Here is a 6,964-nt window from a genome sequence, read left to right on the forward strand (position 1 = left end):
AAAAACTACAAATGGTTTTTTTTTTTTTTTTTTGTCAATCACACTACATTGAAAAATTACTAAAAGTTTGATTGTTTTGATGATCCTCCTGCAAGAACACCTTAGTATGGTAGTATATTTCTTAAGAAAAATAAAGTTGATAGTATGCTGAGTCTGAATATGCAAAGATTATAAGTAACGTTATGTTTTAAATGAACTATACTAGACTTGATATTTCATATGTTGTTAGTAGATTGAGTAGATATACACATAATCCTAATAAAGATCATTAGAATGCTCTTGATCGTCTGTTAAGATACCTAAGGGAGCTGTGAACTATTGTTTACATTTTTACAAACTCCCTACTGTTTTAGAAGATTATTGCGATGCTATCTGATAATGACAAAGTCAGTTCTACAAGTGGTTATGTGTTTTTACTCGAAGGAGGAGCAATATCATGAAAGTCTGCTAAACAGTGTATATAATGGCAAAAGGGGACATATACGTCTTAGACATGGAGCTGTGAAACAATTGTTAAAGGAAGGAATTATTTCCTTGGATTTTGTGAGGTCTGAGCAAAATTTGGCTAACCCTTTGACCAAAGACTTAATAAGGAAAATAATTTTAGAATTATCAGTAAACATGAGACTTAAACCCTTTAAGGATTCTATAGCCCTTTATCTGGATAGTTTATTATGATAGACTTGATGATCCATAGCCCTTCTTTTGAGTGGTCTTGGCATGGACTTCATGGATAAGTATAAAATCTTCATAGCTCAGTTTTCTATGAAAGAGTTTGAAGGTCTCTTTCTAGAGCTTTCATAATGACCCAAGTTTATGTATTTGGCCATAAAACTAAGGTGTGTTGTAGGGGTCTCAACCAGTGTTATTGAAAGTTTAAGAGGTAACTCACTCTCTCTAACAAAGTTGTTGCCTTGCTTCACTATGCATCAATTCAAATCATTACATATCGATGTTTAAGTCTGATCTCCTTTATTTACTCAGAACGCCTATTTATTTTATTTTTCATTTGAACTTTTACATTCTTTGCTTGTTAATTTTTCTATAATAGTCATTTGTGAGGGATTGTTAGAAATGACTTTTGGGCTTAGGACCATAGGAAAAGTAAAGGAGAATGGGAAGTTTTGTCTCACATGGATAGTTTTAGAATTGCCTAGAGAGTATAAATACCAAGGCGTTCTAGATGAGAATCCAAAGTGAGTTGATGGTGGAAGTATAACACTTTCACCACATGCGCGCTGCCATCTGGTCAGATGGGCGAGTGGGCAGGTTCGGGTAACCGTGCTTGCTTGAAAAAGAATTAAATTTTTATTACTTATCTTTTTATTTTTGTTTAATATTGTTGACTTTTGACCGTTGGAGTTCTATCCATTATTGGTCCATTGGAATTTTGACAGTTGAGGATTTTGTCCGTTATCAAACCTTTGAGGTTCTGACCGTTGGTTTCCGTCTGTTAATGGACCTTTCCGTTTTCACCCTTTCCGTTCCGTATGTTGGTGTCCTCCTCTCCTCCTCTATATAATTTTGTTCAGATTTTTCAAGATGACACATAACAAATTTATTCTTCCTTCTTCACTTCCTTTCTATTGTTCTGAGCAACCATCTCTTCAATTGTAGTCATTTTTCCGGCGAGTGCACGCCTGAATTTGGAGGTTGCGTTAACCTTGGGGAGCAATCGACTTTAGCGATCAGCACCGAGGTCGTCCCATATTTGCTTTCAGGACAGTGATTCTTCCACGGTGCAGCAACATTTGTGACATCTGATTTAACCTACCAATCAAATATAGCATGGAGAGTGGCGTTTCAATATCAAATAAAGTTGTAACTTACAATTGAGTACTATTCAAACAAACATATGCGGGGAGTATAGGTATTCAATGACATAAATGAATAAATAATAACTTAACATTTATTTTACTCTCTCTTCCAGTAGTTAGCTCGATCATTTTATAAGATTTAGGAATTTATCACCAACATCGTTCTCCAAAGCCTACCAAAGAGTAGTGATAGAAAGTTAGAACTAGGAGAGAAGTATAAAACAATAATTAAAGCCATATGTTTTGAATATAACTTATCAACTTAGTTAAGGGAATATCGAACATTATTTAAAGGCAGATGTCAAAAATAACATTATAAGTTTGGCCTATTCTTTCATGGAATTACCACAAGACAAAAACATCTCTCTTTGTCTATCAAATGTACATGCAGATCATGAAAAGAAGGGAACAAAGAAATTGAAGCAAAAGCACGAGAGAACTATGAATTTGCTTATATCTATTAGGAGGCAAAGCAGAATGACTGAAAACAAAACCTTAGTTCTAAACTTAGAAAGGCATAGATATTTTGGAGCAGTCTACACAAGAAACCACCTACAATTCAGATACTTGTAAATAATATATACTTATAATCAAGCCTATTCACCATAGCTAGTATTCTGCACTAACAATTCAATTATCATAGCTTTAGTTTTCACCTGTACTATAACACTCAAATTAAATTCGAACTCAAAATGTGAAGTGATCTGTTTATTAATACAAGTTATGCAGTACATAGGAGGTTAAAAATCTACACACAATAAACTTTACTATTGTTTGTCCCTTTGCAACCAACTGATTAATAACTTTGTGGACAATTTATTTACTTGCTCAATGAAGTCCTTGTAGGGATAAAAACCCTAACACAGAAGAAGAAGAAAAAAAAAAAAAAAAAAAGATCCAACTTGTAATTATTGTAGACCTCAGAAAAACAGACACGGGAAAAAATATAGAATATCACAAAGACCTAAAAACCTCAACCAAATTTAAATTTTTTAGGTTAAACATGTTGACTTATTTGGGAATTTAATATTACAGAGAAGAGGAAAAAAAAAATAGCAACACCACCAATTGAGAATATCTCTCCCTATTCTCCAAGAATTTGGGTTAATTGATTTGTGGGAACAAATCTAAAAAATGGAATGAAAAAAGAAAATTTCCAGAGAGAGCTTCACTAGAACTATTTTGATTGATTTTTCAACAATTGAGAGAATTTTCATCTCGAAGGTCTATTAAGCCTGAGAGCCTTGAGAGATAAATGTGGGAAGCATCCCACGTTTTCTGATAACTCCAATACATGGGAGTTATCTCTTTCTTTTTTGTTTAAATTTATTTAATTTAATAAAAAAAATCAAATAACTAACTTAATTAATTAATTGACCAATTAATAATTAATTAAATCTAATTTAATTATAATTTCGTTTAAATCATATTTAAATGAACATCTCTCACATATCCTATAGTTTTAATTTAATTAATTTAGTTAATTTAGTTTAACTAAAATAAAATAAATTAAACAATAATTAATTTTTCAATTAATTAATTACCAAATTAAATATCAAATATTTAATTTTGCCTACGTTTAAATTATATTCCATTGTATTTCTCTCATAACCTATAGTTTTAATTTGAATATAGTACGCATTAATTTTAACACATAGTTTTAATATGAATCAAATTCATATTAAATTAACATTTAAACTCTTTCAAATATTTAATTTTCTAGTAAATTAATTTTGAATCATATCCAAAATTAAATTTATGTTATAAAGTTTAATTAAAAATTAAACATTATATTATAATTTATCATTAAATATTATAGTATTTCACTAAATGAATTTGAACATTGCAAACTCTATTCATGACATAATTACCATAATTGCCTTTACGAACTAGGAAGGAGTTCTCAGGGACCTAAGATCATAAGCTCCAATGATATGAGATTATTTGGCTAATCTCATTAACCACATTAATCAATATTTGTTAACTCTGGGTACACTCCAATAAAGATCCACAACTGCACTTTTCTCACTGTAGATATATTTCTGTGTCCACGGATATATACTAGCAAGTTAGTCCTTCGTGGGTGTTCATAACATCAGCTGGATCAATTATCGTTTTACCCCTGATTATCTTTATATCCTTAAGTACTAGTGCTCCTCCAATGAACAATTTGTTTATGGTCCAACCATTAAATAGAAAATCTATCTCGGGCTAGTGAGACGGTAAGGCCCTTTATTCAAGTTTCAGAGACATTATTTAAGAGAACACTCATTTACTTACTCTAAAGTCAGGAACTAGTGAAATTTATCTTGTAATATTATGTTCCCAACTCCACATTCGGTCATGTCTCCAAAATGGTAGGCATATTGAGTAGGCGAATTGGTCACTCTCACTCATACAAATCAAATGACAATACCTCGTGAAGGAGTTCATAATACACTCAAGATCAAGACTAAGTTACTAGGTCATCTTATTGAAATAGAAACCTAACTAGTCAACGGAGTTACATTTATTGGTTACTATTTTGCGGTCCGGTCTTGTGCAAACTCATTGCGTAGGATACCTGCACTTGCATGTAGCCTATAGGAACGTGTTGGATCATTGAGTTTGTATCAAATACAAAATGGGTCGTATCCATAGTATCACCAGGATAAGATATCAAGCCTTATCCCTATACTATAGACACTTTAGGTTGTATCTTGAACATGGATCCTTGTATGTATCTACATACATTTCAAGATTCATATGACGACCTAACATGTCAGGTTATTGGAATTAAGGTTATCAAGAAAAAACGAACACACGATTAATAACACTTATTAAAATAATATCGATAACTCTTTATTGATGACCGTTAATTTTTTACATTTTCTATCTACGAGTTTAAGGGCATAAAACCCAGTAAAATCTCATTTGAACTAAAACTCTAGTTAATGGGATGTACACTATATCACACTACTATAGGAATTGGATTACTTTACGTTTTTCCAATGTCAAGTAAAGGATATACTTGACACTTATAAAAGCATCGAGTATTCGAGTGTCAACTATAGTGTGATAACTTGACTCCGAAAAAATGTCAAGACAAATATTTCTTGATACAATTTTCGTGTCAAGAAAGATAATACACTTGACATTGGTGGTATGTCAAGTTTATTGATTCTTGACATTGAATGCGTATCATATATGATAACTCTTTCACGTTTTTTATGTGTCAAGTATATGTCTTTTTTTTTTTTTTAAATTAAATGCTCCAATCGATATTCTCATTTTCTGCTCTGTATTCCAACAATACTCAACTAAATAAACATTATATATTTAAGATCTATCAACTCAATATATTCACTAAAAATCCATATGTTCAATTATGAGCTTTCATACGAACACTCTCACAAATTACAACAATATTCTCTTTCACATGTATGCACAAAATAAAATCTCAACTATTGCTTTTGCATACAAAACTCAACTTTCAACAAAGACAAAAGTGACAAATTGTTTAATAAGTAACCTCTCAACAAAGTACATTATTTAATCTACACATAACCTCTTTCATCATGGCCCTTCTCCTCGAGCCAAACTTTGTAAACCTTGCCAAAACCTACTTCACCAAGAATTGCTTCAGCTTTGAAGTTTTTGTTTGTAGCTTTGAGCTCTGGCAGGCTATACTCTGTCAAGTTTGAAGATGGCAAAATCTGTCCATGTGGAAAAACATCATCTCCACTTGCTACAGAGAATTGACTGTTCTTGGAGATATTGCTGATAGTTGATGATGTTGTCTAACTGGTTGTCTGAGATACCACTATCATAGCCACAAATTTTGATCATATAAGTAAGGGAAATTTTTCCAAATCATAAACAATATAATCATTATCTACATGCAGCCTTTAGTCTGAGATCAAAATTCAAGGGAAAAAACCAACCACACACACTTAAAATGCTAGGAAACTCCAAACATGAAGCAAACAATTACCCATATGGGAAGAATGGCAAAGAGTTTCAAAAAGTAATTCCTCCTTAAAGATTGACAAACAATACACATCATATATAACTTAAAATTCATGGAAAACCCAACCGAACACACTTAGAAAGATAAGAAACTCCAAACATGAAACAAACAATTACCCATATGAGATGAAAGGAAAAGGGTTTCAAAAAGTAATTCCTCCTCAAAGATTGACAAACAATACTCAACATAAATAACTCAGAATAAAAATTAAAAGAAATCCCATCAAAGATCTCCAAACTCTAAAGGGGAAAATTATTTGGGTAAAACTTGTAGATGGTAAGCACAAATTTGAAATAGAACTGGATTCAAGTAAAACCTATTGAAATTACCTGAACTGAGATGTCCAGTGGTATTAGGGATATGATTATCAACAAGAGAACCCCAACAAATCCCCATTTATTTTCTCTATCTCTCTCTACCTGTTGGGAGCATAAAAAGGAAGAAGAATAAGATAATAAGGAAAGCCCATGTGGATTCGGTGGAGGACTGAGGATGAAAATAGTGGATCCGGTGGAGGACTGATCAGATCTAGAACAGAGGCAATGTGGTGGTACGGTGAACGACATTTGGAGCGAGGTTAGACGACTCCAAACAAGGGCGTCACGGTGGCTTGGGCACGAGTGGCAGCGTCTAGTCAGCGCAAACAGTAGGTAGCGAATGCTCCTTCCAACTTTGGCGAAGGAGACGAGCGACAACGTCTGGTCATGCAAACGGCTGAGCTCGACGGCGACGAACAACTTCAGCTGGAAGTTAGAGTATGGTGGCTGAAAAAGAGTGGTCAGCTACTCGAGGCGAGGAGAGGGAGAGTCGGCTGGGGTTAGTGGGTGTTGTGAAGAGAGGGTTTTAGAGGGGGGAGGATTTTTTAGAGAGAAAACGAGGAAGGAAGGGAAGTATTTTTACTAGGGCACATTAACCATTTTACTAGTTTAAAATAATAAGTTAATTATTTTTTATATTTTATTTAATAATTTTGGTTGGAGGGAAACAAAATTTGAGAGGGAAATGAAAATGGGAGAGGGAGGGAAATAAAAAATAAATTTTAAAAAATATTATTTTGTATATTTTTCTTGACACGAAAAATATGTCAAGGAAGAGCTTCTTATACTTGACACGAAAAATGTGTCAAGCAAGACCTTAT

The sequence above is a fragment of the Benincasa hispida genome, chromosome 9, assembly GCF_009727055.1.
Source record: "Benincasa hispida cultivar B227 chromosome 9, ASM972705v1, whole genome shotgun sequence".
Classification (NCBI taxonomy): Eukaryota; Viridiplantae; Streptophyta; class Magnoliopsida; order Cucurbitales; family Cucurbitaceae; genus Benincasa; species Benincasa hispida.